The sequence below is a fragment of the Ambystoma mexicanum genome, chromosome 3q, assembly GCF_040938575.1.
Source record: "Ambystoma mexicanum isolate Mex_15411 chromosome 3q, UKY_AmexF1_1, whole genome shotgun sequence".
In the NCBI taxonomy this organism is placed as follows: Eukaryota; Metazoa; Chordata; class Amphibia; order Caudata; family Ambystomatidae; genus Ambystoma; species Ambystoma mexicanum.
Window position 1 is genome coordinate 1,118,335 of NC_090926.1, and position 25,928 is coordinate 1,144,262.

The 25,928-nt window shown below is 49.2% G+C and overlaps 1 protein-coding gene across 1 annotated transcript in view; it reads left to right on the top strand.

Annotated features, from left to right (window-relative positions):
* LOC138582000 (sterol regulatory element-binding protein 2-like) overlaps positions 1 to 25,928 on the top strand; it is a 401,726-nt gene that overhangs the window by 270,465 nt on the left and 105,333 nt on the right. The gene's annotated exons all lie outside the window — the stretch shown is intronic.

Genomic DNA, 25,928 nt, shown 5'->3' on the forward strand with positions numbered 1-25,928 from the left:
TGGGAAACCGGTAGAAGAACAGATGAGGGATTGTGGTTGAGGGCACAGTGGCATAAATACCTTACCTAGAATGGAACAAACTGCAGCAAATGGGGTTACATCAAAGATGGTATGAAGACTTGACAGTGGTACAGGTGCAACATGGTGGTCGGATGGGAGTCCAGAAACTGGTGATATTTGTGGGGGGTGGGAAATGTGACTCTTTCCAAAGTGGATGCTCTGTGGGGGCAAGCATGTACAAACACCAGGGTCCCAGAATATTTGTTTGCCAAAGAAATGTTTTTACCATAAAAGCTATTTGGGAGGGACACCTACATAATTATCCTAGGGCCACTGCCGCATGATGGGGGGCACCTTGGTAAAGTGTTTTTTCCTCTAATATGTGCACACAGAGTCGTTGCTTACTGAAGGCTCCCCTGTGTCTCTCCGAAAGGCACGCTGCCCTCCTAGGACTGCAGCACATCTCTGGAGGTCGCTGCTGTGCATTGTAGTTGCATTGCATGTCACATTAGTCTATGCAATGTTTCCCCAGTGCAGCACAGAGGCCTGCCCATGCGTCGTTGCTCCCAACTGCCCGAGCCGCAGACTTCCGCCAGCGGAGCAATCCGTTCTGAATCAGTGAAGACCTCTCCTGGTGAATCGTTTCTGTTTGCTTGGGAATGCTCTGATTTAACCTAGTTGAGTGGTTAAAAAGGTGCAAAGACAGAATGTGCTTCTAGAGTAAAATAGTGAGTGGTCGGGTGCCTAATGTGTGCCGACCCGGCAACCAAATCAGATGTTCTCGTTTAACAGCTGATGCGTGTCCTTACAGAATGTCTGCTTTTACTACAAATAATGTTTTGCATATTTTAACCATGTTTGTGAGGTTAAAGTAGTATAGTTTTCCAAACAATGAAATAACCATTGCTGGCTAAACCTGGAGGTTTCCGGTTCTTCTAGGCTCTTAAAGGACATGCAAGCAGATAGGATTTAAAAGCCATTTTTGTTTAGAGTACACCCTTAATATCAACATAAGGATACCGGCCTGTAGGCTCCACAGGAAGGATAGATTTGTACCTTGGCTATGATGTGACAGATTGTGACCTCTTTGATTTGTTTTCCTCTAAAGTTAGAAATGTCAGCACAGTGGTGGGTAGGTGGAATTTGAGGAGACATTGTGACCCTCATTTGAGCAGAAAGAAATGGAAGAACTGAGGATGGATGCCTCTGGTGTTGCACCACTGAAGGAAAATGGAAGAACCACAATGGGAGAAAGGTCAGGGAGCTACATACTCCAACTCGGGAGTGTGGTGTTTCTATTTGTTTCTCCTTGCTCACAGTCGCAGTTCTGGCCTACCTAGTGTACCAACGCCTTTTAGATTATACTTTTGTTCAAAGAATATCAAATTACCACGAGGGCAAAGGGCACACCCAACCAGTCACTGACTGAAGGAAAAGGCCCAAGACCAAAGTGGATGCCACAATATGTTCATGCAGGATGATGTTCTAAATATCTTGAAATCTCGATGACCTTTTAATTTTGCAGAAAACGAAACATTCAAAGAAATAGTTTCTATTTTCAGAAATGACAAAATCCAATTCCTCCACATTCCTCGATTTTGTAAAATCACATTTATATTGTGCAATGTTGCTTTTAATTTATACTTCTTCATACATTGAACTTGCCTTTTATTTTTCTATGGCTGCCTTTGTTAGTGCGGTTAAATACTTTAATAACCAAAATCCCAATCCATGCCTATCGGCTTCTTGTGATGCAGAGCACCTTTCATTTCTCCTATGCATCCTACCTAAAGCATTATTTCATGGTCACAATCATGACTGGCAATGTTATGGCTGTGTGTCGGCTCATTAATATTGCTTCAATTGAGTGTGCATTGTCCCTGTGCTGGAAAACATGCAGCTACAGCATTTAATGATAAGTTTGTTTATTTATTTATATGGCGCAGCGGACCAGAAGGTATGAGGGCGCAAGCATTACAAGTATATTCTCAGCTTAGTTACAGTGCTGTACATCATTTACATTTTTATACAAAGGATGCAGTGGGGAGACGCTATAGTGAATGGATCGTTGCATTCCATTAAAGCCTCAAAATGTGCACTTACCACCAGTGATTGATAATTGACTCTTGACAAGTACGAAAAGGTGTGCTTTGTGCATGTGGAAAACTGAGGGAGAGAGTGATATTTTATGCTTGGAACATATTGCTTTGTGTGTTTTAATTTTGAGCTGTGTGATTATGCACTTTTATTGTAAGTGTGTCATTACGTTATACAAGATCATATTGGCTTACCTTTTTTTATTTTTCAAGATGGTGTAATTCAGTGGTGCACAACCTATGACCCACGGTTCAGATGCAGCCTTTCAGGGCATTGTTTCTGGCTCACCAATTCATGGGGGCTTTACATATTTGCTCTCTAAACATTGGCAGAGAAATAAACCAAGATGATGTATGAAAACAGACTGAACCATGTTCATTCCATAAATGTTTATACTACTATGTCGCGTCCCCTTTCCTCCACACTTATTTGAGTTCCCATGGCAAGAATGAGGGATCGGAGCCATAGCAAGCCCAGCACTCTCGCCCTTTGAAAATTTAGAGAGCCTGTGGGCGGGCCATGTATGCATAGCGCCACCATGCAATAACGCATTTTTGTTCTGTTTTCCTTTTCTTGTCTTTAACCACTTCCCAGCAGTAGCTTAAATCTGGTTTTACTTGTATTACTTCTTCCAAGCCCCCCACACCACCCGAACTCCCACGTCCTTCTGTTTTACACCGGGCAAAACAGGGTTTTCCATGTGCAACTGGTGTTACATGTCATTCTCGGAGGCGGACCCACACACTTTGTTTAGAGTGTTTGGGATTTTCATCTAAATCCCTTGGGGAACGGGGGGTCCTCTTTTGGGCGAAGGCCCTGGATCACCTCAAGTCCAAAGAGGGTGAATAAATCTCTTTTTGAGGGGATTGGGTCCTCCGACGTATTCCATATCTATGACAGGTAATCACCACAGCTGTGCTGCTTTGGAAAATTTTCGGCGTCCTGCGTCAATGACGTCGATACGCTGTCCTCGAGGGCCTCTGTCGAGCCGACGTCACTGGATGTTATAAGTAGGACGCACGACGCCCGTAGCCTCAGTTCTGTTTTTTCTGCGAATGTGTTCGCTTCGGAGATCTCGGCACGCCTCGGTTCTTCTGAGTTCTATTCTTTCGGTTCTTCGAACCTGTTAGTTTGTGAAGATTTCTATGATGTCGTCTTCTACCCCGCGGCCAGGTTTCAAGAAGTATCGGGACTGTGGTACCAAGATGTCGCTGATGGACCCGCACGACACCTACCTCTGGTGCCTCGGTGAGGAGCACGCTACGGACGATTGTGACGATTGCCAGTCGTTAACTTCGAAGGCCTTGCAGGAGTGTAAGAAGAAGCTTTCTGTCGTTAAGGCGGCCAAGCCCCAGAAGTCGAAATCCACTGGGCTTTTGACTGACGATTCGAGGGGCGACTCTCCGCATCATCGGCGTAAGTCCGGGGGCAGGGGGTCTCGGTCCCGGAGTGGGTCCTGCCATTCCTCTGCCTCTTTGAGGCACTCACGGAAGCACCGTCACCGGTCGCCTTCCTCGTCCATGGACTCCGCTCGTCGGCGGGTGGCTTGTCCCAACAAGCATTCCACTCCTGCGGAATGGGATTAATTTTGACAGGAGATGATGGCGATTTTTCAGTCGCAGGGCTCTGTTCCGTCCGCGCCGTCGAAAGACGGCTGCCGTGACCGTGCTAGAGCCACCACTCTCACGCCTTCATGCTCGGGTGGTCGGCACGATCATAGAGCACCTTCGAGCTCTCGATCGGACAAGGTGGATCGCTCTAGACGTGCCCGCTCCAGGTCCTGGTCCTCGACGCCCTCGAGACCGTCAGAGCCTGTGAGGTCTTCAAAGAAGACTTTGGTGCCGAGGTCGTCGAGGGACTCTCTCGAGGCTCTGTCTCCGCGGAAGCCGTCGACTCCATTGGTGCCCAGGCTGTCGAAGGACACGCTCGGGGCTCTGCCCTCGAGGACTGTGTTGAAGCCGTCGGCGCCACGCTCGACGTTGACGCCGATTCCATCGATGCCTTTCGAGGCTGCTTTGTCGGAGGTAACACGTGGCACGGTGGAACCCCCTAGAAAGGCTCTGGCCAAGTCGAAAAATGTCTTTGTCCCTTGTTCTGTGCCCCTATTCCAGCCTCTGGATTATATTTCTGAGATGGAAGAAGGGTCTGAGGAAGAAGGTTTGGTTCCTGATCAGGTACCCGACAAGATTTTGTCTGGTCATAGCCAGATTGAAGACCTGCGTCAGTCGCTGCACGACGCCAGTGGTCTGGACACCTCTCCGGAGGTTGAGTTTGGTAGACCTGAGCCTGGCACGCACGCAGAGTCCTCGTACCGGCACCTTATGTCGAGGTTAACGGAATACTTGGGGTGGTCTGCGCCACCAGTGGATTTTCTGCAGGATGACCTGACGGATATCCTTGACCAACTGACCTGGTACTGCCATTCCATATGGCATTGCAAAGAAGGGTGGCAGCGCCTTAGACTGCCCCGGAGAGTCTCCCGGCAGTGAGCAAGTCTTTGCCGAAGAAATATCGCCCAGCCAGTAGCGACCCCAGCTTCTTGACTACGCACCCCACTCCGGAGAGTTTGGTGCAGGCGGCTACGGCCCAGGCAAAACAGGCATCGTACCCTACCATCCCTCCTGATGGGGACAACAAATGTTTTGATGGCTGGGCGAAGAAAGTGTTTTCTTCAGGGGGTATGGCTTTACAGGCAGCCAACTCCGTGTGTGCCTTAGCACATTTCACTCATACTCTGTGAAATTGTCTCGTTGGCGGCTGAACATATTCCCGAAGGGGAGGAACGAGATGGCTTTCTTGCTCTTGTTCAGGATGGCAAGGATGCCATGTGTGAATCCGTTCGTTCGGTCGGGTCTGAACATGGCAGATTGCGTCAGCCGGTCCATGGCGGCGAGCACCGTAATGCACAGATTTGCGTGGTTGCGCAAGTCGGGGTTTGCTCCTGATGTACAAGCCCGGCTTCTCAACATGCCCTTTGATGGTGAACATCTTTTTGGCAGCAAGGCTAACGAAAGCCTTGAGAGGTTCCAGACCTCCAAAGCTGCAGCAAAATTATTGAGCGCTGCAGTTCGCCAACCTCCACCTTTTTGTCCTAGGGGACAGCAATGGAGGGGAGGTTCCTTTCGATATTCCTCATCCTTTGGTAGATCAAGAGGAGCTGCAAGTCAAAGGGGCCACCGTAGGAGTACCAGAGGTGGAAAGCAAGGTACTTGAGGTGCCAAGGCCGCTCGGGCAGTTGCCTCTTTACCCTCAGGCAATGCCGCTTCAGCTCAGTCATGAGGCCATGTCCCATGGTTCGCCGGTTGGGGGAAGGCTGGCGCATCATCTTGTAGAATGGCGTGCCATTACTTCAGATGTGTGGGTTCTGGAGATCATAGCCCACGGCTACTGTCTTCCTTTCTGGCACAGGCCTCACGACAATCCACCAGAAAATCTCTATTTGAAGAGTCCGGATCCGCTCCTTGCGCAGGAAATCAAAGCCCTGCTGGAGAAAGGAGCCATAGAACTGGTGCCTGTAGCGGAGAGGAACAAGAGATGGTATTCCCCTTATTGGTTAATTTCGAAGAAAGACGGGGGATTGTGACCCATCATGGACTTGCGTGGTTTGAACAAGCTCCTCTGGAAGGACGACTTCAAGATGGTTACTCTCTCTCAAGTCCTCCAGGTCCTTAAACTTCAGGACTGGTTGGTGTCTCTCGACCTCAAGGACGCTTAGTTTCATGTGCCGATCCATCCCAAGCACAAGAAGTACCTGAGGTTCGTGGTTGGCGACTCGCACTTTCAGTTTCGGGTCCTGCCGTTCGCATTGACCTCCGCCCCAAGACTTTTCACCAAGCTCATGGTGGTGGTGGCAACGTATCTCAAGAAAGGGGGGATTCACGTCTACACCTACCTGGACGATTGGTTGATCAGGGCGCGCTCTTCCGAGCAAGTCCTGGATCATCTGTCGGTCACCTGCCACTCCCTTCACAAGCTGGGCTTCTCCCTCAACTTAAAGAAGTCCCACTTGACGCCGACCCAGCGGCTCCAGTACATCAGAGCCGTGCTCGACACATCCCTGGGGCAGTGTTTCCCTCCCCAGGTGAGGGCTCATCAAATTCAGCAGATGGTGCACAAGTTTCAACGTGCCCAGAGTCTCCCAGCGTTCGAGTTCTTGAGGTTGCTCAGCCTCATGGCATCCTGCATTCTTCTGGTGCCAGAAGCCAGGTTGCGAATGAGATCTCTGCAATGGGCTCTCAAGATGCAGTGGTCACAGGCCTCCGGCAGGATGTCAGACTCCGTTCAGGTGCCGCCCTCAGTCGCCCAGGACCTTCTGTTGTGGGCCATCGAAGGAAATCTGATGAACGGGGCTCCGTTTTGGCTACCCTGGCCAGAGGTGACGATCGTGACGGACGCATCCCTCATGGGATGGGGAGCTCATGCCAACGAGTTGACAGTCAGCGGTCGTTGGTCTCCATCGGAGTCCAGACTCCATATCAATCTGTTGCAGTTGAGGGCCGTCAGGCTTGCCCTGAAGGCTTTTCTGCTGACTGTGCGAGGGAAGAATGTCCTGATTCTGATGGACAACGCAGTGGCCATGCATTATCTCAACAAAAAGGTGGGGGGGGCAGGGTCACTTCCTCTGTGCAGGGAGGCGATGCAGCTCTGGTTCTGGGCCATCCAGCAGGAAATTTCGATCTCGGCAGTTCATCTGGCCGTAGACGAAAACGAGACAGCGGATGCTCTGAGCAGGCAGAGCACGATCTCTCACGAGTGGGAGCTGGCTCAGGAGATTCTCCTGGAGATCTTCGCCCTTTGGAGGACCCCACAAGCGGATCTCTTTGCCTCCATTGTCAACCGGAAGAACGAAAGGTTCTTCTCGTGGGAATTTCCTCCAAAAGGAGCCTAAGGGGGACGCGTTCGTGGTGGAGTGGTCCTTCCCACTGCTGTACACGTTTCCTCCAGTCTCCGTCATCCCGCAAGTGCTGTAGAGGTTACGGAGGTTCGGTTCCCGGATGATCTTCATTGCTCTGGCATGGGCCCAGAGCATGTGGTACCCGGACCTTCTCGACTTGTCCATCTGCCCTCCACATCGTCTTCCCTACCGAGACGATCTGCTCTCACGGGAGGGGGGGGGGGGGTCAGGTTCTCCATGCAGAGGTCAGATCCCTCAACCTTCACGCTTGGCTTCTGAAAGGTTGGGGTATAAGGATTGGGACCTCCCTGAAGGCGTGATGGAGGTGTTGCTTTCGGACAGACGGCCTGCAACTAAGTCCCTGTACCGTTGCCGTTGGAGAAAGTTCTGCGACTGTTGCAGGGTTAAGAATGTGGATCCTTTTTCATGTACCCAGCACTATGAAACTCAACAATACAAATGTTATTAGTTCTACACAATTCATTGCTAAAAAAGTCATCATAAAAAATGGTCATATTAAATAAAACAAACAACCAATTTTAAAACCACACAAGTAAATCAGCTTTAGTCGATTCAATTTGATCTCTGGTCGAACCCGTGTGGCCTAATCACACTGAGACCCCTAGCCTAAAATGTTGTTTTGGCTATTTCGTATTTTAGTTTTTCAAATTCCCAACTTGTACAAGTTTCTGACCCATTGTCACAAAAATGTGGGACATTCTTCAGGGGTGTGTAGTGTCTTGTGCAGATCTTATCCAAGCTGAAATCATGTATTCAAATTTCTGTTTTCTTGTAAAGACGATGTACCCTGTTAATATAAAGGAGGCACTATATTACTCTCTCTTATGATAGTACTAGTCCATCAATTAAAGAACTTAATCTGAAGACCGGTTCTTCAATAAAGTGCCAGAGCCCATGCATTTCGGATCCAATGATTCAATATTTTAAGTCCCTCGTGAAGGAAGTGCTATTTCCTGCATGCCTATCCCACAGTTCCTCATACTGGGACAACAGACCGGACAACAGAGGCACGGATGCCCACCTCATTGGGAACATGGGTAACCAACCCATGGTCCCTGGTCGTCCTCTTCCGAAGGATCATCCACCTCCATTACCTCCTCTACTGCCTGGTCCTCCAGATTATGCAGCGGACTACCAGGATGACCCATTGGATGACCATGATGAAGCATTCCACAACAGTGTACAAGGCCTGATGGAGTACATGGGGTGTCCAGTACTGGAATCTCACAGACTGACCAAGGGGTTCTCTTTGTTCCTGCCGAGGAAGGCCACAGAGAGGCCGGATATACACCTACAGCTGGACGTGGTGTGGGAGGCTTTAAAAATATCAAACCGGATTCCAAGATGGCGGCTGGCAGTGGAAGTGTGTAAGAGTCTCTCCCCACCGGCTGCATGCAGCAAGTTGATATTGAAGAGCCAACATGAACGGCGGTGAACGTTGAGGCACGCACGGAGGAGAATTTGGAAGTGCCGAAATGGGACGCGGTAGGTGGGGCGCTGCAGGTTCAACATTGCAGGAAGCAGAAGGCCGGGCGCGGATGCTGGGGAGTCAGGAAGCTTCCAGCCCCACAAGTCTCAGAGGGCCTCCTGAGCAGCATCGGGCTGGGAAGGAGGCTGCTCGTGCAGAGATGGCAGCAAGGGGCTAACCCGCGAGCAGAGTATAAGGAGGGAGGCGGCAGGAGCGTGTAACAAGACCCGGTGTGAATAAAACAGGATGAACGGGTGGTAAAGCAGTGGAAGGAACAGCTGGGCAGAGAAGACAGCACAAAGCATCCCCAGACCAGTCAGTCGGAGTGATGAGGTACGCTACCTAAGCCCCAAGGGGAAGCGCGCTCGCTCAAGAAATTCCCTCTATATTTAAAGAGGGGATTTGGGGAGACGTGAGAAGGGCTCTTCCCCTCCCACCTCCCCCATCTCCCCACTGGGACTACGGAATAATTGAAACCCCAGCAAGTGTGACTGAATTGATATCGGTGAGGGGAAGGAGGAAAAGCAGAATGACTACCGCTCTGGTGATTCTAGAAGGAGGGGGAAAGCTATCAAAGCAAGGATAAGGAGGGAAATGGAGGAAACACAATATTGAAGGTCCCGGATGGGAGTGGGGGAGTGAAGAGACATGGGCGAAGCCCATATGTCCAGAGCAAGAGCGAAAGGGGTGGGTGTGACCCGAAACCGCTCCTCCCCCAGTCAAGCCAGCAAAACTGTGGACCCCGGACAGAGGATACCCGAGAAGGAGGGTGGCACACCCCAAAACACATCACCACAAATTCAAGAAGAGAGAGCAGGGGGAGCCATGGTGATCTGCGAAGAAGACATCGAAAGGGTGGCTTCAAGAATTTCAAGAACAATTCCTGGCTTCCTTCCAGGCACAATTTGAATCTTTAAATGAAGATATGAAGCATACAGTTCAGGAAATAAAACTGGATGTGGCGAATTTAAAGGAGAGTACGCATACCCTTGAGAAGGTGGTCCAACATATTGAACAGGAAGCAGTGCCCTTCCATTATATCCAATGTTCAGTTTAGATGGGAACAACATTGCCTATTTAATGCCTCCCTCCCAGAGTCTTCTTGTTACAGCAATAAGTCTTCCTGAATGATTGTACCTATCCGAGAAGTCTGGAAAAAGAAGGGTCTGTGTTCCTTGGTAACTCAGGGAGCCATTTTCTTTGGCCTTCCGAGTTTCACATCTCTGTTGCGATAGTTGAACAGCCGAGCCTTCACCGGGTGAGTAGATGCCCCCGCCACTGGTCATTGGTTTCCTACCACTGGGTATACGGTGGGCTCTCTACACAAATACAGCTGAAAAATCTTTATCGGCTAGGACCTCCTTCAGCAGGTTCTCCACCATTGTCTCCATGTTGCGCTGGTCAGCAGCATCTGGTACTCCCATTATCCTCGGATTGTTTCGCTGGGACCTGGATTCAAGATCATCTTATCCGTTAGTTCTTTCACTGCTCTCTTCAGCTCTGTTAGGTCCCTCACTGCTGTGTTGGTCCCGTTTTCAGCCTCATCCAGCTGTTCACCATGCTTATGCAGGCGAATGTGCATGTGGTCCACCTTACTTGTCAGGGTGTCCATTTTGGCGTCCAGTGATTGCTTGTACCTGGCCAAGCATCTCCTTAATATCAGAGTACTTCACCTGGATCTAATATAGAGGCTTGTGAGGATCCCTCTCGGGCCCCTCCTCGCTTCCGGAGGGTCAGGCAGTGTGGTGGCCTCAATGTATTTTAGATTGCTGCTTGCTCGACTTCTGTGCTTTTGATATGGTGCGGCACTTGAGTCTCGAGCAAGCCGGCATGTCAGGATATGGCACTGCTCCACCAACTTCAAGCCACTTGGTGAGTGGTACCAGTATCTCGCCTCAACTCGGTAATTGTGGGCCATAGACTCCTCGGCACCCCTTGGAGTCTTACTGGAGCCGATGTTACTGCTCTCCTTAGCCTTTCCTGGTCAGTGGTACGTGCTGTGTCTTGCCCCATTTCGGGGAGCCCCCCGACATCCGCAGTGGTAGCGGGCAGGCGCGGTACGCAGTTAGGGCTATCATGTCTCGGGTCTCGTGCATTGAGGACACATCCCGGGTGTCAAAGGAGTCATAGGCGTACATCCCCCACTGCACTAATGGCCTCCACAATCACGTCTGTGTCGGCAGCACCGGCCTGCTGTCCCTCGCGGCGGGCTCCTTCCCGTGCCTCCAGCTCTGCTCCACCGTCACCACGGGCTCCCAGATTTCTACCAAGTGTGCACCGAATATTCACACAGCTACAGAGCTTCTCCCAGCTTCAGGCAGTGCAGCTGGTGCAGGATACAGACTGAATAAATTTGGGTCGGACGGTAGCTCACAGGCTCGCAGCCATTCATTTATTTTTTTTGTTTTTATTGGCATTTGAAAAATGTTGACTGAGCTCTCTTGCGCCCCCCCCACCCTCCCTGGAAGCAACCAATCTTAAGTTTTGGAACAAACTGGTCGACGAAGATTCTCTCCTCCCCCCTGAAGTTAAAGCAGGTTTGCGCTCCTGCTTGACAGAAGCCTGCCAAGTAGCGCAAGACCTCATTGAAGCAACCCATACAGTGGCTAGTGACATGGCCGTAGGTGCATCGATCAAGCGTCAAGTGCTTCTCAAAGCCACCAAGTTCCAACTGGATGTTCAGCAACGGACAATGGATCTACCATTTGATGAGGTGGAGCTCTTTAGCCCCAATATGAATGATGAGCTAAATAAAATGAATGCTGCACAGAAGGCAAAGTCTTTGGTGGCTCTGACTAAGCACCCCGCAAAACCTGGGTTTTAGGGCCTGCACAGATTGTCATTCACTACCAAGAGTTAAAGGGGGGGAGGTGAGGGTTTCCATGACCACCGGAGTAGACTGGACAGATCTCTGAGCACACCTCTTAAGAAGCAGCCACGTCCGTGCCCCTGGGGATTCTTCTTCCAGCCCTCCTCCACCCCAGAGTCAAAACAGTGTAAGTGACATAAGGGTGCAGGTCTACAGCACACCGGTTGGAAGGTCGGGTGCATAGTCCTCTTGCCCCGTGAAGGTTAATAACTTGAGACCGCTGGTCCCTGTCCATGGTCCACAGGGGCTACCACCTCCCTCTTCCTCCCAAGCCGCAATCTGCCCCACCCCTTCAAAGTAGCTCAGACTCTTTCACAAGAGATATCCAAACTGCTGCTCATAGGAGGTAGAGCAGGTACCTCCCTTGGAGGTGGATCGAGGTTTTTAGTCCAGGTTCTTCACCGTTTCGAAGAAAAGCAAGGCTGGCCTGCGGACAGTGCTAGACCCCCCCCTCATCCCCCATTCAATCTTTTCATACAAGTTGTTTATTGTTTATGCCCGTACTCATACGATCATCCTTTCAGCCAGCTGACTTGCTAATAGCTGTGGATCTGCAGGATGCCTATTTACACATCCCCATTTGACCCCTCACTGTCGTTAACTGCAGTTCTCAATAGGCTAGGATCATTATGGGTACAAATTCATGCCCTTAGGCCTCAGCTCGGCCCCAAGGGTGTTTAACAAGCCGATGGCGGTGGTGGCTGTATTTCTACACCTGAAAGGCATTCACTTATATCCCTACCTGGACAACTGTTTGATCAGAGCCAGGTCACCAACCCAAGCACCAGAACCTCTACAGTACCTTCTAGAATGTGCGTATGCTCTGAACCTTTCAGTCAGTGTGAAGAAATCCATGCTACTCAACTCCGAAGCTGGAATTCATAGGCTTCAACTGGGATTCAGAGCTGGGCAAAGTCTTTCCTACAGAAACAAAGATAAACGCCTAGACAACAGCATTGTGGTTCCTAAGTCTGGTGGGACTGGTGGGAGCATGTCTCTCACCGGACCTATGGGCAGGTTTTGGACACGGTGCACTGAACTGCACCTGGCAGCATCCTGGTCTCAATTGTTGGACCCTCTAATGGCAGCTCTTCCATGCCGCGTTGGGGAGTAACATTTCTTTTTTTTTCAGAACCTTTATTTAAAAGACAGTCGCACAACAAACTGCATAGAAGTATGGTACCTTATTTTGTATTTTGATGGTACGGAATATTCACACCAGATAAAATGACACAATATTACAGTACTATCTAAACGAACTCAAAATCATTACTCAGTGATACGGTGCATAGTCTCTTGGGAGGGTCTTTCCAGTACATCCATTTGCCCCTCATTCGCCTCACTTTTATGGCCAGCTAAATAAAGTCTTGGCGGATTCTAAATGTCTTTGGGACGGGACGTAGTCGTCACTGTGAATATGTATTCCTCCTCTTTCGTTAGTGTATACAAATCATGCATCCATTCATCTGTATTGGGGGCATGTTTTCATACATTTTATTGCTACAGCACGTGATATTAAAACAACGTTGTGTACCAGCAGAGGTTTTACCTATATCCCCCAGTAAATATTTGATTGTGTCATAGTTGGGAGTATGTCTAGTATGTTAATTAGTGTGGCTGCTACTTGACCCCTGAAAGCCAGGACACACAAGATGCATATGAAATTAATCGGCCACTTCCCACATTCACCATTTGTGTCAGAAGAGAATTTAGAAATTCTAGCTGGAGCGTAATGCAAATGGTTAAGGATCCTAAATTATTGGTCTAAAGCCTGCATTAATTGATATTCTTTTGGTCAACTGGCAGCACCTACTCCATGTGTTCTCCTCCGTTAGCCCAAGGTCTCGCTCCCATATCGTTTGCATTATATTTTTCAATTTGAGGTGAGTCTCTGACTTAGTGGGGCCACCTCTTGCGGAACGCTGCCACCATGCGATAGTACTGGAGCATCCGGAGAGGACCACTCCCAAGCTTTTGCAAATAGTCCGCCCAGGACACAGACCTTCCCTCTGGAAACATGTCCCCCATCATCAGTTGACCCGCACATCCCTAAAGCATCTGAGTTCGCTATCATATGTGGGAAGGATATTGGGGAGGTTCCACAGTGTGACTGAACTACTATAGGGCACGTTAATGTCTAGCCTGCTAAATATGCTTGACCAATCATTGACCATAGTTCTAACCGGGTCCAATGTGCAGGAGTCAACATATCGGTTGATGAATAAGACCGATTTCAGGTCCGGAGGGGAGGCTCCATACTGCTCCAGCGACACGTGCCCTGGCCTTGGTCCATCAGCGTACCAGTGTCCCGCCAACTGAGCCTGAGCAGCTAAGTAGTAGAGCTCAGTCAGGGACAGCAAGACCTCCACTCTCATGGGGTTCTCATCTTCTCCCAGCTGATCCTAGCCACTCCATCCCTCAGATAAATGCAGACGCCAATGATCTGATCTTGTTAAAGAAGTTCCTCCCCGGCCATATAGGGACATTACAAAAAATATATAACCACTTCGGAAGTACCACCATCTTCAGCAAGGCTAGCCGCCCATACAGCGACATCCAAAACTCCACCCACCGCTTCAGTTTAGCCGCTAACTGTTGTAAATAGATCTCTTGAATATTAGTGTATAGCAATTTGTTGCGTCTGGGATACAACTAGCCTCAAATACTTAATGAGTGAGGGGGACCAGCGAAACCCCCTCAGATCATTTGGTTGCACAGTGGAGGGAGTAAGGGGGAATATCTCAGATTTAGCGCTTTTTATCTTTTATCCCGAGTGCTGTGTAAATATATTTATATCCCTCATGATTGGGTCGAGGTTCTGTTCAGGGTCTTGTATGTATAGTGGTGCATCGTCTGCATATAGAGATCACCTGGGGTGGACCTGCTATTCTGTTCCCACGATGTCCAGGAGTGTCTCAGGTCTATGCGCAAGCTGCTCAATTGTAAGAGCAAATATAAGGGGAGAGAGCAGGCATTACTGTTGGTTACCCCTACCTAGTGGGAATGGTGTAGAAATAAATAGTCTAACGCAGTGAAAGAAAATGCGGGCCAAACCCTCGAAGCACTTGAAACAAGTGCTGCCATGAGATTGAATCGAAGGCTTTTTCAGCATCTAATAACGCAGCCACCGCTTTAGCTTGGTGATTGATTTGTGATATTTATTGAAAGTTCTTATATCTTTGCGCCACGCGCCCAAAGGCCTTAGGGCGCGCACAGAGAAAACAACGCAGACAAACAGCCGAAACAAATGGCATTAGAGGGTGTGCGAGGAGGAGAATCTAGGGCAAGACTCAGTCAGATGTGCGGGCAAAATTACTATAGGCACAGATCCCCAGATATCACGCAGAATAGCCATCTCAAGTTGTATGCCATGGATCTAGTGGGAATGAACCCTGACTGGTACTGGTGAACCAGGTGGGGCATATGTGGAAGCAGTCGCATTGACAATATTTTTGCAAACACTTTGGCGTCCGCATTGATAAGGGACAATGGTCTGTATGACGCTACGTCATGGGAGGGTCTACCGGGCTTCAGTAATCCTGTTCTGATTGCCTCGCACAAGGTGACGACGTTCCCTAGCTAGAGACTCTTCCCACACCTTCAATAGTCTAGATGCCTGCCCTTGCTGGAACTGTTTGTATAATTCTGTTCCCGGAAGCCAACGACTTCACATCGGCAATAACCTTCTCGACTGTTAGTACCTGTCTGGTGTTCTAGGACAATGCAGGCAAGTATCTGGTAAGCTTGTCGTCCGTTGCAGTGTCGCAATTCGAATATAGACTTTAGTACGCAAGGAAACCTTCATTTAGCTCTTGGTCTATCAACAATATTGTCATACCGACCCTGTATCCCTGTGATATGCTGCCTGCAATTTTCACACCAAACAATCCCAGCCAGCTATTTGCCCGCCTTGTCACCTTTGCCATAGCGCCTAGCCCCAACAGGTTTAGACATATACAGCAATTCTAGGTCGGCCTGCTCATGGAACTGTGCCAACTTGTCTCGGATCCGCCCCAAAACGTTTCCGGCACGTTTCCTAGTATGTTAATTTTCCAGCCCCCTTAATTGCACCTCTACTTCCTTCAATTCTCGCCTGAGGCCTTTAAGAGCCCCCACAGATGTTGACAGTGGCATACCTCTCATCCACACCTCGAACGCCTCCAATGTAGTAGTCCAGCTGCACTGAGCCTTAGTTAATTTCAAATAATTTGACAATATTGCCACGTAATGTATCCACCAGATTGGCATCCCTCAGCACAGCAGGAGTCATTTTCCAGAGGGGATGTGGCCTAGGGCAGTGAGCAAACACCATTGACAGCACTACTGGGGAATGGTCCGATAGTGTGCATGGACAGATCCGGCAGGGGCAAGCAGCCAGAGGTCTGTATGTGACCCAGTCATGTCTGTCGAGTAGTACGTGTATTCTCAGGTATATGGATGCAGCTCCCCCAACACATCAGCCAATGAGAAATATGCTAACAACTGGTGTAGTCTGGGCCGCCCTGGACAGTACCTGTGTGGCACTCGATATTCTGTCCACTTGGTTATCTAGAATGGTGTTTAAGTCCCTACCCCAACTATTGCTGCCCCCTCATTCGATGTTAGTGCGCCTGAGATCTGTCTATAGAACTCTGGGTCATCAACATTTTGCCCATATGTATTCACCAGCACGAACAAACTTCCCGCCAGGCCGCCCCATACTATGACATGGCAGCCCAGTGGATCCACAATGCGTCTCAAGACCTGGGATCCCGGTGAATTATGTATAAATGTGAGAACTCCCAGTGACTGAGATGAATAATCTGTATATAATCTCTGGGGGGCCCTTTTTCGTGTAATTGTCTTGTGCACTCCACCTAGGGAATGCGTCTCCCGAAGCATGAGTAAGTTGGTCCCTTGCCTATCTGCATAGGTTTGGATCTTCCTGGCCTTTACTGGGTTATTGAGCCCACGCACATTCCACGTCAATAGTGTTCAGGAGATCCCTCCCACACCCACCAACATCCACCATGTGTAACAACCCCGTGACCCCGGTGCCCTTACGTCCATCAATAATTCAAGTGCAATTGGCAACAGTATGACGGTCCAACTTTTAACCCCATGAACCCAGTCCCATTGCCACCCACCCTCAACATCCACCCCAGCTTGACTTGACAGTGTATCCCATATCATACCCCCTGCGGAACTCTTGGGAATATAAATTGTAAAACTTTACAGCATAGCGTCCCTTAGTGCTTGACAGAGCATGTCGCGCCCCAGCGATGATATTGGTGCCCGCAGCTGAAACCGGAGTTCATTCACAGGATGACGATTGCACTGACGAGGATTCTCTATCTTTTCAACCGGTGTCTGGACCCAGCACTGGCTGGACAGGTATAGACTGCTCAATGTATGCCACAGTCTCCTCAGAGGATTCAATAAAGTGTGCTCTGCCCCCATGTTGTATGTGCAGTTTGTCCGGAACCATCATATGATATATCTGGTGCTCTCCTAGCAGCTGCTTGACATGGTCATAGATGCGTCTGGCTGCCTGGACCCCCAAAGAGAAATCTGAGTATGTGTCTACTCTGGTTGATTCATGCTGTAGTGTTCCTTTCTCACGTGCCACCTTTAGGATCAGGTCACGGTCGCAGTAATTGAAGTCTGGCGATGAGGGTATGTGGTGGCACACCTGGTTTCGTAGGTGGGGCCAGCGAGTGATGGGCCCTTTCCACCAAGAATGGAGCTGAACATTTCTCGCTGCCTAACCTGGTTTTAAGCAAGTCTTCTGCAAAGGGCTCCACCTGTCCCGTAATTGCCTGCTCAGGGATTCCAACTATTCTGACATTGTTTCTGCGGGAGTGGGATTATAAATATCACATTTCGTATGAATTGCCTGCAGCTCCTTTTTAAGACTCGAGGGTCTCTGCCATGTGTTCTAACTGTATCCTCAGTCCACCAACCCATGTTTCGATCTCTGTGATTCTGCCTCCTTCTTTATCTAATTTGTTACGTAAAGAGTTTATGGTAACAACAGTATCAAGTTTGGCATTCACTGAGGCAAAGCCCTCCTGCATTGCGGTCATAAAGGGCGGTGCTTTTCGTTTATTTTTCAACGCTGTTTGAGCTGCTGTGGCTCTGGGAGAATCTCCTTTGATACTGTGAAACTGCAATTGCATCTCGAGGCGCTGCTGCTACCTTGTGGAACAACGTTTTCTGGCTTTTGCCTACTTTTGGGCATTACAGTATAGACATTTACCAGCAAAGCCAGTGCCTTTGGCGTTAAGGTGAACTGAGTGTTCAGCCACGCCCCCTGGACCTCGGACCTCGAACTCGGATATAAAAAACAGAGCCCAGGACCCTTGTGGCGTGAAGCCCGTGTGCGAGTAAAGGGCGGTGCTTTTCGTTTTTTTTTCAACGCTGTTTGAGCTGCTGTGGCTCTGGGAGAATCTCCTTTGATACTGTGAAACTGCAATTGCATCTCGAGGCGCTGCCGCTACCTTGTGGAACAACGTTTTCTGGCTTTTGCCTACTGTTGGGCATTACAGTATAGACATTTACCAGCAAAGCCAGTGCCTTTGGCTTTAAGGTGAACTGAGTGTTTAGCCACGCCCCCTGGACCTCGAACTCGGATATAAAAAACAGAGCCCAGGACCCTTGTGGCGTGAAGCCCGTGTGCGAGTAAAGGGCGGTGCTTTTCGGTTTTTTTTCAACGCTGTTTGAGCTGCTGTGGCTCTGGGAGAATCTCCTTTGATACTGTGAAACTGCAATTGCATCTCGAGGCGCTGCCGCTACCTTGTGGAACAACGTTTTCTGGCTTTTGCCTACTGTTGGGCATTACAGTATAGACATTTACCAGCAAAGCCAGTGCCTTTGGCTTTAAGGTGAACTGAGTGTTTAGCCACGCCCCCTGGACCTCGAACTCGGATATAAAAAACAGAGCCCAGGACCCTTGTGGCGTGAAGCCCGTGTGCGAGTAAAGGGCGGTGCTTTTCGGTTTTTTTTCAACGCTGTTTGAGCTGCTGTGGCTCTGGGAGAATCTCCTTTGATACTGTGAAACTGCAATTGCATCTCGAGGCGCTGCCGCTACCTTGTGGAACAACGTTTTCTGGCTTTTGCCTACTGTTGGGCATTACAGTATAGACATTTACCAGCAAAGCCAGTGCCTTTGGCTTTAAGGTGAACTGAGTGTTTAGCCACGCCCCCTGGACCTCGAACTCGGATATAAAAAACAGAGCCCAGGACCCTTGTGGCGTGAAGCCCGTGTGCGAGTAAAGGGCGGTGCTTTTCGGTTTTTTTTCAACGCTGTTTGAGCTGCTGTGGCTCTGGGAGAATCTCCTTTGATACTGTGAAACTGCAATTGCATCTCGAGGCGCTGCCGCTACCTTGTGGAACAACGTTTTCTGGCTTTTGCCTACTGTTGGGCATTACAGTATAGACATTTACCAGCAAAGCCAGTGCCTTTGGCTTTAAGGTGAACTGAGTGTTTAGCCACGCCCCCTGGACCTCGAACTCGGATATAAAAAACAGAGCCCAGGACCCTTGTGGCGTGAAGCCCGTGTGCGAGTAAAGGGCGGTGCTTTTCGGTTTTTTTTCAACGCTGTTTGAGCTGCTGTGGCTCTGGGAGAATCTCCTTTGATACTGTGAAACTGCAATTGCATCTCGAGGCGCTGCCGCTACCTTGTGGAACAACGTTTTCTGGCTTTTGCCTACTGTTGGGCATTACAGTATAGACATTTACCAGCAAAGCCAGTGCCTTTGGCTTTAAGGTGAACTGAGTGTTTAGCCACGCCCCCTGGACCTCGAACTCGGATATAAAAAACAGAGCCCAGGACCCTTGTGGCGTGAAGCCCGTGTGCGAGTAAAGGGCGGTGCTTTTCGGTTTTTTTTCAACGCTGTTTGAGCTGCTGTGGCTCTGGGAGAATCTCCTTTGATACTGTGAAACTGCAATTGCATCTCGAGGCGCTGCCGCTACCTTGTGGAACAACGTTTTCTGGCTTTTGCCTACTGTTGGGCATTACAGTATAGACATTTACCAGCAAAGCCAGTGCCTTTGGCTTTAAGGTGAACTGAGTGTTTAGCCACGCCCCCTGGACCTCGAACTCGGATATAAAAAACAGAGCCCAGGACCCTTGTGGCGTGAAGCCCGTGTGCGAGTAAAGGGCGGTGCTTTTCGGTTTTTTTTCAACGCTGTTTGAGCTGCTGTGGCTCTGGGAGAATCTCCTTTGATACTGTGAAACTGCAATTGCATCTCGAGGCGCTGCCGCTACCTTGTGGAACAACGTTTTCTGGCTTTTGCCTACTGTTGGGCATTACAGTATAGACATTTACCAGCAAAGCCAGTGCCTTTGGCTTTAAGGTGAACTGAGTGTTTAGCCACGCCCCCTGGACCTCGAACTCGGATATAAAAAACAGAGCCCAGGACCCTTGTGGCGTGAAGCCCGTGTGCGAGTAAAGGGCGGTGCTTTTCGGTTTTTTTTCAACGCTGTTTGAGCTGCTGTGGCTCTGGGAGAATCTCCTTTGATACTGTGAAACTGCAATTGCATCTCGAGGCGCTGCCGCTACCTTGTGGAACAACGTTTTCTGGCTTTTGCCTACTGTTGGGCATTACAGTATAGACATTTACCAGCAAAGCCAGTGCCTTTGGCTTTAAGGTGAACTGAGTGTTTAGCCACGCCCCCTGGACCTCGAACTCGGATATAAAAAACAGAGCCCAGGACCCTTGTGGCGTGAAGCCCGTGTGCGAGTAAAGGGCGGTGCTTTTCGGTTTTTTTTCAACGCTGTTTGAGCTGCTGTGGCTCTGGGAGAATCTCCTTTGATACTGTGAAACTGCAATTGCATCTCGAGGCGCTGCCGCTACCTTGTGGAACAACGTTTTCTGGCTTTTGCCTACTGTTGGGCATTACAGTATAGACATTTACCAGCAAAGCCAGTGCCTTTGGCTTTAAGGTGAACTGAGTGTTTAGCCACGCCCCCTGGACCTCGAACTCGGATATAAAAAACAAGAGCCCAGGACCCTTGTGGCGTGAAGCCCGTGTGCGAGTAAAGGGCGGTGCTTTTCGGTTTTTTTTCAACGCTGTTTGAGCTGCTGTGGCTCTGGGAGAATCTCCTTTGATACTGTGAAACTGCAATTGCATCTCGAGGCGCTGCCGCTACCTTGTGGAACAACGTTTTCTGGCTTTTGCCTACTGTTGGGCATTACAGTATAGACATTTACCAGCAAAGCCAGTGCCTTTGGCTTTAAGGTGAACTGAGTGTTTAGCCACGCCCCCTGGACCTCGAACTCGGATATAAAAAACAAGAGCCCAGGACCCTTGTGGCGTGAAGCCCGTGTGCGAGTAAAGGGCGGTGCTTTTCGGTTTTTTTTCAACGCTGTTTGAGCTGCTGTGGCTCTGGGAGAATCTCCTTTGATACTGTGAAACTGCAATTGCATCTCGAGGCGCTGCCGCTACCTTGTGGAACAACGTTTTCTGGCTTTTGCCTACTGTTGGGCATTACAGTATAGACATTTACCAGCAAAGCCAGTGCCTTTGGCTTTAAGGTGAACTGAGTGTTTAGCCACGCCCCCTGGACCTCGAACTCGGATATAAAAAACAAGAGCCCAGGACCCTTGTGGCGTGAAGCCCGTGTGCGAGTAAAGGGCGGTGCTTTTCGGTTTTTTTCAACGCTGTTTGAGCTGCTGTTTGGCTCTGGTTGGCGAAGGGGCGTACGGATCTACTCCGTGGAAAGGAGTGTAATAAATCTGTGTTGCACGTGGGGCTGGCGCACTTCAGCAATTATAAACAGAGTAACGTGTGCCCCGCTTATACACCCCCCGCCGCCTCTCCAAAAAGCCTCCGCTAAAGTCTGGAATACAAAAGCTCTTTTCAGCTGCCGTGTCGTGCCGTGCTGAGACGCTGAACTGTGATTGCTGGATAAAAATAAGCACGGCCCGAGAAGGTAGGATTTAAACATATTTTTTTTGTGGTGTAAGCGGGAGACTGTGGGAGGTTTCTCCTTTGATCCCGCCACACTATACCAACAGATTAGACTGTCACAGAAACTGTTAAAAGCTTGTATTGGCACAGTGACTGCTCCTGTGAATGATAAACGTTTTTTCCTTCCCTTCCCTTTCATTTTCTCTCCTTTCGTTACACTGCAAGGGAGTAATAACACAAGAGGTGTTTATTTGAAATAGAAACCCAGATCAGAGGAATATTGGGCCTTTTGAAAAAAAGCTATTGTATGACGCCAGGGACCCCGGTACTAAGCAGTGTGTATGTCTCTCAGCGGCAGCCCATTGGAAGAGTGCACCCAAGCGAGCAATGGCGGCGTTTCAGTTATATAAGAAGCACGTCACCCTGAAAAGTTTCTCCCCTCATCCACTTTCACAGTGGCGCAGTCTAGCCAGAGCACATCGCCCTGAGCCATGCCGCAGGGTCAGGCACTCTCCAGGCGGGAGCTGCAACAACCCCCTTAACACTCACCCTGCGGCTGGGGGACTCCTCCGCGGAACACACCCGGAAAATGATAGGGGCCACAGCCCGTCAGGCTGCACGCTTGCCCTGTCAGGGGATCCTATCTGCCGCTTTATCACAGGTTATACTGGCATCAGTGGAGCATGGCGCGGCCCCAGTCCACAGCCTCTCACTGTCCACCTCACGGATCTGTGGCCAGCTCTCGCCATCGGCAACGGCTGCAGCAGCACTCATTGCGTGCCGGCACCCTTGTCTCTATCTGGCCTCTTCTCGGAGCAGGATCTGCAGCCTTTTCACCTGCTGCCAATCCCCTCCGTCGGAACTGTATATGGACAGATCTTCCTAAGTTTCCGTCGGTGCGCCAACACCATCCCAAGGGTTCCCAAGACAGTGTAATGATGCTTTGCAAAGGCAGAAAGAATGATTTTATCTGATCAGGATTTGTAAGGACGCGCAGCTGCATGTTTAAGAAGCCATCGACGTTGCTGCTCAGCAGCGCCCCCTCCCACCGGTGGGGAGCAACTTTGGCGGTCCTTCAGATTCACGACATGTGGAACAAGGAGGTTCAGGAACAAAATCTTAATGGAGTTGAAAGCAGCATTTCTAACCCTGCAGGCTTTCCTGCCAGTGGCAGCAGGCTGCAGGGTGTTGATTATGAGCCATTGTGGCAACAATGTTTTAGATCAACTAACAGGGAGGCAAGTTGGTGAATCTGCACCCTAGCAGTTCATCTTTGGGAATGGGCACTGAGGCACATTTCTGTACAGGCAACCCACCTGACAGGAACCGAAAATGTTCAGGCAAACTAATTTGGCAGAAAATCAGCTGCCAACCACAAATGTGATCTCAAAACAGTTCCTTGGTGATGTGTTTGCCTGTAAAGGCCACCCTCCGTTGGATCAATTTGTGACGGAGTGGAACTGCAAGTGCTGCCATTATGCACCTTGCAAGGGAAGAGGATCAATCAGGGATGTATTCTCAATATCCTTAAACAATCTCTTTGCATTTCTGCCTCGTCCTCTGATTCTGAGGGTCTTGCATAGGTTCAGGGCCTCCAGACAGACTGATCTCCTAATAACTCCCCAATGGCCTCTGATGAATTGGTTCTCAGACCTACTGCAGATGAACCACCTCTGCCTGTCTTCCTCGATACCCCGCCCTCCTTCTGAACTTTCTTCACCAGCAGGAGTGCAAGTTGATTCATCGCTGCCCACAATCTATTTTATTGGCGCTCTGGCATCTGAAACATTACCTATGGCCACTTGGGTCTATCAGAGGACAACTTCGGGGTAAAGGGAGCTCCAAGAAAATCTTCCACTCGCTCTCAATATAGGGGAAAATGACTTCATTTCTGCCACTGGATGCTGTTATCCCCTTCAGGCATCCCTAGAGGAAGTTCCTTTCTGTTTTTTCAAAAACAGTATTTCTATACCAGACATACCTTGCATCGATTGAATGGAGAATAGCACTGAGGAAACGTGCTGGTCTTGGAAGCAAGGCCACGCAGAGCAAGAGAGGTTTGAATCCTGGATCCGCTCTTACAAACCAAACTCGGGTATGGTATTGGGTGCGTTAAAAAGACAGGCTAACCTATTTGCCAATCCAATATTCAAGCGCCACTTTGGGGGACCTGTGTTGTCCCACTCTACGTCCGAATTGCTAATTGGGACCTAAATGTACAGCCCTCGCACGCATGTCATTCAGACCAATAACATCTATCGAGGCTACATCTGGTCACCACCTTCCTGTTTAGCATTCATGCCCTACCTGTTGAGGAACCCTACCGTTCATTTCATCTGTCCTTTTTTCCAGGGAAGTTTCTGACTTCCATACAAACATGTAGTTCAAGTTGCCTGTGTTTTTCCCAGACCCACAATCAGTAGCTCATCGCGCTTTGCACAACCTAGATGTTCGAAGGGCATTGAGGTTCTATCTCGAGAGGACAAGGCCTCATAGGTCTTCGGGCAGGTTATTCGTCACTTTTGGAGAAGTGCATACTGGCAAACAAATGGCTAAAACTGCTATTACAACATTTCCCATGCTTACGAAGTTCGCGGCAAGTCATGCCCTCAGGATCTACATGCCCATTTGACTAGGGCAAAAAGCACAGCAGTAGCCTTCCAGTGCCATGCACCTTTGGAAGCCATTTGCAAGCCAGCCACATGGGCCTCTCCTTCAGCTTTTTGTAAACATTACATGCTGGACTCCAGCTCTAGGGCCAATGCCCATTTTGGACAGGCAATCATCGGAACATTTTTGCAATAGTTTGGTTCCATCCTCACTGGGTCAGAGTAGTGCTTTATACTCTCCCAGAAGTATGGATGAAACGAGACAGGACTTGGCAGTAAGGAAAATGCACTCGCCGTAGTGACCAATACTACTAGTCCGATGTCCCCTTTCACCCATACGCCCGCCCTCCAGTCCCGTAAACTAGCCTGGTCCTCTCACTGGATCAAGGGACTGAGGGGGAAAGACCATGTGAGGCAGGGGTATGGGTGTGGTCTCGCTATGCGCATGTGGCCTGCCTCCACGCTCTCTGAATTCTTAAAGGGGAAGTGCACTGGGTTTGCTATGGCTCAGATTCGGCTCCTCGGGAACTCCCATAAGTATGGAGGAAAGGGAACATGAAACTAGGATTACAGTAGTCACTACAGTGAGTAACATTTCTTTTATCATACATATGGTAGAGAAACAAAATCATTAAACTAAAAGATGCAAAACATGGTTAATGTTAAAGGATATCCAAGTGGTCCCCTGGCGCTCTGGCGGCTCTGAAAAGGGAGAAGGCGGTGGGGGGGTTAGTTAGTGTGAATAAGCTGGAAAAGTGCAAGAGTGCAGTGATGTGCTATTGGCAGCCTCAGCCCGGTGGGTCCGTTGGCTGGGCTTGGGGTGTTTTACGGTCTGTAGTCGTTGTGTGCTGTTGTGCAAGTCTGTGTGGTTTGTTTTGTTGTTGCAATGTAGTGAAGTTTGTGTGGATTGCTGTATTTAGGCTTGTGGTTGTGTTTGTTAGAGTTTGAGAGGTGTATGCGGAGGGCTGAAGTTGTTAGTGCATTATTTAGTTGGCATTGCTGTCCTTGCAATTGTGTCAAGGTGTGATGCCCGCTATCAGTCCCTATTCCATCCAGGTGTGGAATTTGTCATCCCTCAGTTTCATTCAAGTGTAGCACATGCTAACATTTACAACCCCGTCTAGAAGTGACGGAGGCTAAGGTTGAGGATGACATCTAAGTTTGGCACATGCTAACATTCATATTCTATCTAGATGCGATAAGGGCTAAAGTTAAGGATTACATCTAAGTGTGGCACATGCTAACATTCGCATTTCCATCTAGAGGTGACGGAAGCTAAAGTTAGGATGACATCCAAGTGTGGCACATGCTGACATTCATATTGTATCTAGATGCGATGAGGGTTAACGTTAAGGATGACATCTAAGTGTCTTCAAAGTGCGTTATTACAGCTATGATGGGAACGGTAAAAACAACCAGTTTATGCAAGTGCGCTTGTAATACCAACAGTTGACTTATAGGACTTCATGTATTCCTTGCCAGCGGTATTCAGAAGGAATACAATGGCCTGATTACAAGTTAGAATGCCACATTCAAATATTGCCAATGTTTTTTATTGTGGCATGGTTTGGTATACACCTTAACCAATTTAAATGTAAACATTAAAAACTAATTACGACGACGACGAAGGAAACCAAAGATGAAACAATAAGTCTTTCATTATTCTTCTTTAAGATCCTTATTTTAGAGGGAATTGAGCAATAGATAAGCCTTACAGTAGCCAAAGCTTAACAAACCTGCTTCCCAGCTGTTAAAAACTCTTTGAAGATGAGGCTAGAGTGACTATGCACTAATCTTTTTAAATGGGTTCTTCTTAAAGCACAATTACTGTAACAGTGGGTAACTGGCATATTGCATAATGCCCAACCTCAACTACTTGTTGCTGCAACTACCCGTCATTAAGTGGTCTCCAGTCTGGACTGGTAGACGCTTTAAACAGCTCAACTTGTCCAACTGATTGACCTCTTAATGCCAAGCGGGGACCCCAATCTACAAGATGTGGAGGGTTGTGGGAGGGTGTGGGGTGAATGCATGATGGGGGGCTCTGCTTGTAAGTGGAGGATGCATGTTGGGG